Source organism: Mytilus galloprovincialis, chromosome 9 (genome assembly GCF_965363235.1).
Source record: "Mytilus galloprovincialis chromosome 9, xbMytGall1.hap1.1, whole genome shotgun sequence".
Taxonomy (NCBI): Eukaryota; Metazoa; Mollusca; class Bivalvia; order Mytilida; family Mytilidae; genus Mytilus; species Mytilus galloprovincialis.
In genome coordinates this window covers 41,043,369-41,055,447 of record NC_134846.1, presented here as the reverse complement: position 1 = coordinate 41,055,447, position 12,079 = coordinate 41,043,369, and the positions used below count along the sequence as shown (strand labels likewise).

The window sequence follows — 12,079 nt, the reverse complement described above, 5'->3', positions numbered from 1 at the left end:
AAGATGTAACCAAAGAAAATAAACAAAATGACAATAATACATAAATAACAACAGACTACTAGCAGTTAACTGACATGCCAGCTCCAGACTTCTATTAAACTGACTGAAAGATTATGCTTTCATCATATGAACATCAGGCACAATGCTTCCCGTTAGGGGTTTAGTATCATACCATCATAACATATATGAGAAGAACATAACCCTTGTTAATATATATCTAAGATAGCTGCATAGTTTGATGAAAATCCAAGTTGATTTGAAAAAGTTTTAATAAAAAATAAAGACGCCTATCTGAATTTATATAATAATTTTTATTTTCACCTATTGTAAAATTAAATACAGATTTTTTTAGTGTTATTAAAATTTGCTGTTACAAAATGTAAAAATTATTAAAAATTAAGTAATGTATCTCCCGCATGCAAAGCTCTGATTCCTTTCACGGATTTGGCTAAACTTTTTGGACCTTTTGGATTATAGCTCTTCATCTTTTATATAAGCTTTGGATTTCAAATATTTTGGCCACGAGCATCACTGAAGAGACATGTATTGTGGAAATGCGAATCTGGTGCAAGAAAATTGGTACCGTTAATGTTATATGGTACCAATTTTGATTAATCACAGGTCAAATGAATAAGTGTTTTGGTTTTTTTTTCCTGTTAATGCACCTTATGTTTTAAACTTCTACAAAATTATCCTTGCATTTGTATGAAACTATGGATAATAACACAAGTATATCGTTACTTGCACTTCCATCTTTTTTTTTATAATCCTTCAGGAGTATACATTTAAAGCTTAGAAATCTGTCTTAAAGGTTATTTCAAGGAGCAGAAAGTATAAATCCATCATGACAACCGTATTTTACGTACGGTGACCCATAGTTGTTAATTTCTGTGTCATTTTGTCTCTTGTGGCAAGCATAACAAATCTTCGTTTTTATATGTGTCCTTCCTCATAACAATACAAAGTTGTGTAAGATTGCCAATGAGACAAATGTCCGCCACAGACTAAATGATTTGCAGTTGCAGGTCACCAAATGGTCTTCAACAATGAATGAAACCCATACTGTATAGCAAGTCATACAACAATGTACAAAATCCAGACATTTTAACAAATTAATTTATGAAAAAAGTAATAATCAAACACCAAGTCTTCCGTAAATGATGTTTTCAGCTCATTCTTATATTTTACAGTTACACCATTGGTCTAGTTAAGGTGAGGGTTATAATTCCGTAAACATGTCTAACTACGCCATATTCTATGTATGTGCCTTTTCCAAGTCAGGAGACTTTAATTCGGTTGTTGTCGTTTGTTGCTGTGTTAAATATTTGTTTTTCGTTAATTTTTTGGTTCATAAATTAGGCCTATAGTTTCTTATTTGAATTGTTTTACATTTGTCATTTTGGGACCTAATATAACTGACTATGCGATATGGGCTTTGAGAATATCGGTTTGTCGATATGATAGGCATATATTGTGTTCTGACATCGTATATTTAAAACCTCAAAAATTGTTCTAATGTGCCCAGAGCTTAAACTACTTATACAGATGTACTTCTCGATGAATATGGTTTTTTTTTAATTTGTATTAGAAAGCATGCAAAATGTTCGAGGTATGTGACAGCTTTATTAAAATATTCTAATCTAATATGTTCTCATTTGATAATCGTCTTGTACTTTACTTTAGACAAAGAAGGAAGAAAGCTAGTTCAGAAGGTAAAGGCACTCGTTTTAAACTCGGTGGTCGACAACCATATACTTAAAATGAAAACAGGTCATACGAAAAACCATGGAATGATTTGAAGATCCTTAACGTTCTGAATGCAAAGTTTATCATAAAGCAAAAGGTCAAAGTAGCCCTAAATGCCCAATTTATTATGTAGCGAAAGATCAATATAACCACCTTGATTTTGATTTAAGAAGTAAGCAGAGCAATTTTGTGGAAGCGGAATACGATGTGTCTATGCCGACAGTATTATTACCGATGCCAGACATAAATAAGCCATCTTCAAACATTGCAATGCACAATGTTGTATTAAAAAGCGAGAAAAATCAGAGTATGCCATTGGATTTTCCTCTAGGTCTTTTGTCAAAGAAGAAGTCTGCAAAAGAAAGTGTGGCATATTGTGATACTGCAATAGTTCACACCAAATGCTTGTATGATTCACCAAACCAATCTAAAGGGTTTGCAAGAATCTCCTAGAAGACTGGATTTTGTCTCGGTAATTACAAAAACATGGTAAAAATACATGTATGTATGAAATGTTTAATAAATCACATGTATTTATAAAGGCACGCTTAATAATAGTACATTGTTATGTTGAAAAATTATTTTCATTAAAACAATGCAATAAAACTATGACCCTACGATTGTATTTTTTATTGTTTCACTGTTCGACAGAAAACTACAGTCTTTAACAATGCTAGCTTATCAATTAACTTCCTTATGCTTTCATTACAGTCATTTTCATACTGATTGTTTTTTCAGTAAGTCATGTCATGGCTACTGATACTTTTTTTTATTGAATATACTTCTATTCTTTATATCTTCTTGTTGATTGTAGAAGTATGCAGATTATAATTGACAGAGATCGAGAAGATTAAGTTAATAGAAAACAAATGTGTTATTTATTTGTCCTTGTTGTAAATTCAACTATACTAAAAGTAAAAAAGCTAAACTAAAACATGAGTAGTTTGCTTTTTTGTCTAAGAATAGTTTGTATTGTGATAGTGATATCAAAAGCAGGTATGTCGAACAGCTTATGGATTCAACATGTATATGGAACTTTTTTTTCTCCTTACTTTATAAATATTTAATCATTATTTAACAGTGTAGAATCAAAGACAGTCTTAGAGTGCACCACGGCTATTTCATATATTTAAAGTGTCCTGCACATGTGTTTTTTTTTACAACAAAAAAAAACAAAACAGTCTCAAATGTCGTAATTTTATCTCACTCGTTTATAGCTTTTTTGTTCTAAGAACAATTCATCTACGTTTATGTTAAAAAAAAATCAACACCACTACAATAAGTTAGATCGTTAAATATTGCACTAATTTATACATTGCAATTTTCCATAGGAACCCTTTCAACGATTAAAATGTGCTTCTTTTACTATAAAGTTTCGTAAATAGTTTTTTCTTATATTGAACATTTCATATGCACATTTTTTTTCAATGGTCAAACTTTGGGGCTGTGCTTATTTTCTCTACTTATTAGCACTAAATTACTAAGAGTTTTTACTCAAACTAAATTTCCGTTATGCCCTTCCTTTCACTCATGTTCAGGATCTTACTGAGAATTCAATTTGATTGCCACCAATGTGTTTTTTTTCCGGAAACATTCCCAAGTATAGCATGATTTGTCTCTATGACTATTTGAAAAAGTAGAATAGCTGGTTGATTGTTGGTTCCTTAAAGTTCATTGAGGAATGTTTCATGCGTGTTCACAACAAAAACAAATAACCAAGAAATACAATAGGCAAGTAATGTATAAGAGGCAGGACGGGATGATGCCATCGGAAAACTAAGGTAAATGGGTTGCTTACAATGTCTAGTTACAGCCCTCTCCACTCCCAAAAGTTGTTGTAATTGTTCGTAACGTATACAGATAGTGGCACACTCTCCGAACGAGGTAATGGATTAAGCGCCTCCAGTATGATTGGTCGCTACTGCGGAGTAACATTGATCGTATTGGCGGTTGGTAAAAGACAATTGACACACCTTTTTAGCTTAGATTTTGGCTTATAACTCTGAAAGCAAAGCATTTAGGGCAAATCTGGCAGGGATTAAATTGTATATCAGGTAAAGATCCATCTGCCGTGAAATTTTCAGACGAATCGGACAACCGGTTTTTGGGTTGCTGCCCCTGAATTGGCAATTTTAAGGAAATTATACCGTTTTTTGGCTATTATCTTGAATATTATTATAGAAAGAGATACACTGTAAACTGCAATAATGTTCAGCAAAGTAAGATCTACAAATAAGGTATTATAATTCAAATGGTCAGTTGACTCCTTAAGGAGTTATTGCCCTTTATAGTCAGTTTTTACCAATTTTTCGTAATTTTTTTTTTTTATCTTTTACAAAATTCTTCTCCTCTAAAACTACTGGTCCAAATTTAACCATTCTTGACCATAATTATCACTGAGGTATTTAGTTTTAAAAATGTGTTTCTAGACCCTGTCAACCAACCAAAATGTCCGCCATCGCTAAAAATAGAACATAGGGGTAAATTGTAGATTTTGGCTTATAACTCTGAAACCAAAGCATTTTAAAGAGCAATTCAGATAAGGGGTTTAATTGTTTTGCAAGTCAAGATCTATCTGCCTTGAAATTTGCAGATGAATCCGACAACTGGTTGTTGGGTTGCTGCCCCCGAATTGGAAATTTTAAATGAAATTTTGCTGTTTTTGATTATTATATTATTATAGATAGAGATAAACTGTAAATAGAAATAATGTTCAGCAAAGTACGATCCACAAACAAGTCAACATGACCAAAAAGGTCAATTGACCCCTTAAGGAGTTATTACCCTTTATAGTCAATTTTTAACATGTTTAATAATGTTGTAAATTTTGTAAATTTTTGTAAATTTTAACAAAATATTTTCCTCTGTAACTAATGGGCCAAGTTCATTATAAATTAAGATAATTGTAAGAAGCAAGAGTTTCAGTAAAGTCAGATCTACAAACACATCATCATCACCAAAACACGATTTTGTCATGAATCCATCTGTGTCCTTTGTTTGATATGCACATAGACCAAGGTGAGCGACACAGGCTCTTAAGAGCCTCTAATTATATTTCCGGGTTGTCGCCTTTATTTACAGTTTATAAAGATAACTGCACGCTGAATACTAGAAATGAACTCACTTTTGAGAACGAATACTTTCCACGTCTTTTACGAGTAGAAAAGTAACATAATAAATTGTAGCGAGTATGTGAATCTTTAATCTTTTCTTTTAAACTTCAACACAAACTTAGCAACACTGGAACTCTCTCAGGGTGAAGGTGTTTAAATAATTATGTCTATTGTTTACAACTTTCATGAAGTATAATCCAAAAGTAAACGTTGACACTCCATAATTGCGCTATCAACATATGCACTGGAACTTCAAGTAGTAGGTAAAAACATTTTGAATTTTCCCCTTATTGTCGTCTTATGTTTTGGTGGTAAATACTAATGCATAATCAGCACATGCCAATTGTTAATTACATTTCTATATTTTTACGTGATGATTATAAAGGTCCTTTTGTATTGGATGCAGCGAGTTACAACTCCGACCAATGCATATCATGGGTTAGACATTCTATCTTTTGTCGTAAAGGGTGAAGAAGAGGAGACTGGATCGTAACCTTTGGCTAGCGAAAATACTACATATAAGTGAATTAGAAAATCGCAATATAAATTCCGAACTATGGATATTTATAGTATTGTTTAGTTCTATTTTGATATGAACCAACATTTGGGTAATATTGTCTATACCATAAAAAAATGTTTTGGGTAAATTTGCTTGACAAGAAACATATGTTTCTCGGATTTGCACGAAACAAAACGAAACAAGAAGGAAAACCGTTTCTCAAAACATTTCAAAAGCAAACCTGCTTTTGAATTAAACATTCTGACTTATATAACTGGTTTCTATACCATTGATCAAACTCTAAATTGTGAATTCATTCGCAAGATCATTAATGTTCAGTCACCCACACATAGTATCATATTTAACAAAAAATGAATAAAAAACCAAACAATTAGATAATTCGATCTAAGTTAAATGGGCATCTATGAGAAAACCATGCAGATGGTGCTCCATGCAAAGTTGTTTGATTTTGATGAAACTTTGCTGACATGTTCAGGTTGACCTCATATGAAAGTCATGCAAGTTTGAAGCCCTTACACTGCTGGTAACCATGGCAACGATAGGGATTTAGGGTATTTTCGAGTTTATTTATAGATGCATTTACTGAAATGCATAGATTTCATAAATTTCTCAAATAGAAATAAATACTATAATACTTCTGAGTGTTTAAATACTATAATAGCACAGATAGGATGTGTATGAAGTATAAATCACATAATTTTATTAAACATAATGATATATATAGAAAATAAGGGTGTGGCAAAACACATAAAATGATAAAAAATATGGCCTTTTCATCTAATCACACTAAAACAGACACTACAGCCCAAAAGTCGCTTTAATTTACCCTAAATTTCAGAAATGCTGTGCATTTTCTTTGGTTCAAAATATTTTGAAGGGATTTCGGTTGCAAATTAATTTTATAGATTTTATTGATCATTTAGATAGCCTCCCCCCCTTTTTTTGTATTTTCGCAATAAATTGAGGAAAGTCTCATATTTTAATGAAACCAAGCATTCAAAAATAAATACTTGAATTATACAGATTGTAACATGCAATATAGGTAAATCAAATAGAAAATTCAAAGTGAAATGGATTTTTGTGTCACAAACAATAGTAAGCATAAGGCTTAAAAAAGGGGGGAGCTGCCAAAGACAATTTTTTTTTGGTATTTTTTTTAATTCCAAATTCCTTTAGTACACTTGTCCCTATTACTTTAAAGAGTAAAATCCATTCATTTCTTCCTAGTAATCCCATTTTTGGTTATTGCAGCTTGCTAATTACTAAAGTTGTATTCTGGTTACTGAAAAATGATATGAAATTCAATGTCAAGTTCATCATATTGAAAAATCTTGACATACAGAAGTTGTGTCTGACAGGTAAACAAAATTAAGACATGTTGCAACCTTTTACTTGCATGCTGGTTACCATATAAGTCATTTTGATCATGAGTACCTGAGACAGTGTGGATAAAATCTGAATTTCTATTGTACAAAGGGAGATAATCCAATAAAAATGCTGATTTTTAAAACCTTACAATTGCATGTACATATTAATTTAAACTAACATACACTTCATCAATTTAATAAAATATAAACATATCTCTATTTGGTTATCTGGAGAGAGTGTTAATAGTGCATTTGAGCATATACTCTTGGTTTGCTTTTGTTGTAGTACTTTCTAAAATTCTCATAAAAAAGGTCTAAATTTATAAATTCTCTATTAGCATTGATAGTGATACATTTTTAAATATCTCAATCTGTATAAATGATCATAAATGTTATTATTTTTTATAGCATTAGTATTATATTTAACAATCAATGAAGATGATACAATAACACTAAATGGTGCTTACATGCAAGAATAAGATTATTATAAACATACATAAAAAATAATTCGAATTGACTTAGCAGCACAAGACAATTGTTGCATTAGCTATGGATTTTAGGGAAGTATTAAATTGTTTCCATACTATCTTATAATAATTTACATATATGTAACTACATGAACTATGAAAGGTAATTTACTAATAATTCAATGAATAAAACTAGTTAGTCAATCTAAGAAACAATTTCTGACAAATGAAAATATTATTATGTTTATCAAATGGCCAAGTACATTCGTAATCTTCTTTATTGTCTTCAATACTGATGACCTTTAAATACAGAAGTAATTTAGACTTCTTATTCGCTGATAAGAAAGCCTTGCTGATGGTGAGACAGTGAGAACATTCTATTTCCTAGCAAATATCTCTCTCTTCTTATTTGTGTTGCAACTGTGTGTTGACTTGGTGGTTTTCAAGACTTCAGCGAGATTCACATTGCCGTTTTTTTTCCTTTTTTTCAAAGCATATGAGTTTCATTTCAATTTATTTTTATTTGAGCTTGCAATTTTTTAACATCAACAGGAAAAATCAAAGACAGATCAGAGTCTTATTCAAGTATCAGTAATATTATCTAAGTTTTTCTTCATCATAAACATGTTTATCAACAAAAATGTGTCTCAGCAATCAATCTTCTTTCATGAACTCCAGTTATTTTTGGATCACCAAATGTCTGTAAAAAATAATAAGAAAACAATTGTTATACGTTAAATGATTGAAATTTCCTAAAAAGAAATTACTTATTAACTTTGTCTTAGTGTAAAATGTGTTTCGATTATCACAACTCTGACATTCCAGTACATAGAATAAGAAATAAAGTATACTAGCTAAAAATGGACCTAAATTTTATTTTTTTCTTATTCCAAGCTGCAGCAAACTTAATTTTAATGAAGTTAATTTTGCAGATTTCATCTTGTATTAATGACATTATGAATATACAAAAATAGGGGGATGAGTATTGATTGCAAATGAGACAAATATCCACAAAAGTTCAAATGAAATGAATGTAATGCCTCTGTACAACCTTCAACAATGAGAATAAAACAGCTCAAGGGTACATTCTATTACAAATACAGAGATTGCACCTTCATCAGGTTGGGGGGGGGAGCACTTTATAGACACTACATTCAAACTTGATTCACATGATACAGTTCAGAATTTGGATTGTAATGAATTATTAGACACATCATACATGTAGGTTTCTGACACAGAATAAATGTGGTAAAAGAACTGATGATTTTGAAATTGGACTTGTGCCAATATCCAAAATCTAAAGTTTAAAAGACATGATTAGATTTATCATATCAAAGAACCCCATATATGCAATTTTTAATGAATTTAAACAAAGTTAAAGTTTGGACCCCAATTTGAATCAACTTGAAAACTGAGCCCAAATTATAAATCTAAACATGCTAAATGCATGATAACATTTAGCATAGAAAAAAAAACTTCAATAATATTTTAATAAACTAACAAAGGTTTTTTTGCCCCCATGATCTTTTTTGCAATTTGAAAACGAATATTAAAAATCTAAACATATAAGAAGTATTTAACCCAAAAAAGTACAATACACCTTTTAATTTTGCATAATATCAAAGAACACCAATTATTCAATTGTTTTATGAAATCAAGTTTAACTTTTGACCCTTTTGACCCTTTAGCTGATATAGACCAATTTAAAAACAAGCCAACACATTTGAAATTGGTAAAACAATAAGCATAGGAATAAAATATATAATTAATTTTACAGCTAATTTCCTAAGGCATGTAAATCTAAGACTTCGGTTAGCTTGCATGGTTTGTTTGTATACTATACAATTGCAATTGACATAACGTCTAATTAAATTTAAAAGTACTCCATAAAGGTTCAAATATGCCTATATTTATTGTTTGAAGATATCAACCTTAATTTCAAAGCTTGAATCAATATTTATACAAACAGAGCAAGCAAACCTATCAAAGTTTTACGCTACACGCATTAGGAAAATAGCTGTAATAATGGTAAAAGTGTTTTTTTCAAAAATGAAAAATACAAATGTAGTCTTCAGGTTTACCATAAATGCATGTATACTATATATATAAATGAGGATCTCAGTGTCAAGCTGACAAGAAAACATATTTTTTTCTAGGTTTAGTTCTTATAAAGAGAACAATGATGAGTAATGAAAATTTTGTTGTGTAAATTGTACTGATATGGCCCTTAATTGATCATAAAAAAATTATTTGAGTGTTCTGTGTGTTATGTTTACTTTTTGTTCACCAGATTGTTAAAATTGAAGGGTTAATCTAATTTATTGATTATTTATCATGTTTTTACAATAATAAATGTAACTGGTCAATTTCCAATTTCTATATATGATTATATTTCACAAATAATGCCACAACACAGGTCTTATTTGCTGTCTATTTAGTAGTCTTTTGTTATGACTTGTTTGATTCATTTTTTTTATCAATTATACACAAAAATGTATCATATATTTACCTATGTGATCTATCATATCTGCTTTCATTTTAACATTATTTTTGTGCTTTTCCATCTTCAACATTAACCTGGCCTGTTGATAAGAAATAAAATATTGTATATTTGTACATTTGCATGATCAGTACAGTGAGTTACATCTACATGTACATTGTACATTAAGTTGTCTTAACATAATGCATTGGTTCATTGAAAAAAATTTTTTGTAGATATGATAATTAATTTGTGTAAATGTCATAAATGCTATGATATCAATCACATCATCAAGTAATTCATTTCTTCAGTATTGTTATTTTGAATTTGTTTTATCTGAGTAATCTGTAATGTTATAATCTCATGTTGCCCCTTCTGGGCCCTTTAATTTGGAATACATTTGTAGCATATTCTATTCAGATTCTATTTTATTAACGATAGAAGTAAAGACATGTACAAGGTCTCTTTCCATGTTTATAACTGTGATACAGCCATACAGGACCTGCACTAAGGAAATGTAAAGAAAAAGTCTCACAGTAACCAATTTTTAGAGAGAAAAATAACAGCTCATAATTTGTAAAACATTTTTTTGAGATTGAGAACCATATATTGTATCAATCTAGCTGCATTGTACAATGTACATGTAGTACTGGTAAAGGAATGAATAAAGACAGGAAATTCACAACTCTTTGGGAGCTATATTGTGACTTTAACAGTGCTTAATCAAAACCTGTCACAAAAATCTTTAGGGTAGGGATAAAAATAAAGGTAGGTAAGGGTAGTGCGGTTACCACACATACTTTTTAGTTGGCATAAATGTACAGTAGTTTTCGTATGTTTATGTAATTTATACGTGTTTCTCCTTTCTCCTTTTTTTAATATAAATTAGACCATTGATTTTCCTGTTCGATGGATTTTACACTAGTAATTTAGGGGTCCTTTATCTTGTTTATAGCTTGTTGTTCCGTGTGAGCCATGGCTCTGTGTTGAAGGCCGTACATTGACCTATAATGGTTTACTTTAATAAATTGTTATTTGGATGGATAGTTGTCTCATTGGCACTCATACCACATCTTCCTATATCTATCTACTGAATGTTTTCTATTTCAATGGGTTGTATTTAAAAAAAAAAAGGGATTTGAAGCAACCATTATTTTTAAATTAAGAGAAAAAAAAAACAGAGTCAATGGACTCTATTGACAATTTGTCAAACAAACTCAGGGCGAACAGACCTGATACCGGAGGGTTTTGTAATAGAATATATATTTTATCATGATTCTTGAGAGACTGATAGAGAAAAAAGTTTTTCTATTACACTTTACAAGGCAAACACATAAATCTTTTAGTTTCAGAAGAATTTTAAATCATTATAAATGTATGTCAATGAAAATTAAACCAGTGTTTGCTTCAAGAAAATTATGTTAATACGCCCCCCCTTTCCCCCCCCCAAAGAGAAATGGTATATGCTCTTCTTCCGATATTTATGTTTTGAATCAGATGTGATGTTTCTACAGTAGGTCTTTTTATGGTGTCAAATTGCTTTTTCTAACCACAAAAAAAAAAAAAAAATAACAAACTTACCAGAACCAACTGAAACTGAAAGTTTTGCTTTGAAATTTCCGTTGCTAGATTTGGAAGGGTCATGAAAGGATGGCAGCAACTCATTTTGTCTTCTTGTCTACTGCAATCCAACTACTGTCCATGTTTGCAGCATATGCATTTTAAAATGTGAGTCTGAAACCTAGACATGATAGTGATGGTCTAGCCTCATGAGTCATGTCTAGACTATCTGATCAGGATCAGACTTATCCCAGTGGCAGTGGGAATGTCTTTGCCACATGGTTTGCTATGTCTTTGTTACACTCTTTCAATAAAAATAAGTTTTTGGCTACACCGTACTCATCAAAAATATCATTATTTCCTATCCTTCTGCACATTTGTTGATTTCCCTCCTTCTGTTATTGACACTAAATCTACCTTTTATTGTGAAGAGTTTTACAAAGGGAGATAAGTTTAGCTATATTTTTCAGTTTTTCATCTTTTATTCAAATAAGCTTATATCAATTTGCAACCAAAATCCCGTTAAGGAATACTAGTTTGTAGTGAACCATAACGTTTAACAAAATATTTTTTTCAATTTGAGTGACTTTTGAGGTTTATGGACATTTTCAGTACAGGCTGATTTCAAATTTAAGAAAAACACAATTATGTCAATAAAAATAAAAACAAAAATAAAGGTTGAAATAAGATCCAAATTACAGTTTATTTTAGTAGAAAGTCTGAATTTTAAGGCCAAACAAATTTTTTTGTCATATAATACTTTGAACTATTCAATAAAAAAAAAACCAAAAATGTCCATTTTCAACAACATTTTCCAGCAAATTTGG

The 12,079-nt window shown here is 30.5% G+C and overlaps 1 long non-coding RNA gene across 1 annotated transcript; it reads right to left on the bottom strand.

The window, feature by feature from the left end:
- Positions 1-5,930: 5,930 nt before the first annotated feature.
- LOC143045011 (uncharacterized) lies at positions 5,931-11,765 on the bottom strand. Its single transcript, XR_012968843.1, has 3 exons — positions 11,274-11,765; positions 9,723-9,790; positions 5,931-7,913 (listed from the first exon to the last, which is right to left on the bottom strand). It is a non-coding gene; the product is annotated as an uncharacterized LOC143045011 (long non-coding RNA).
- Positions 11,766-12,079: the final 314 nt, after the last annotated feature.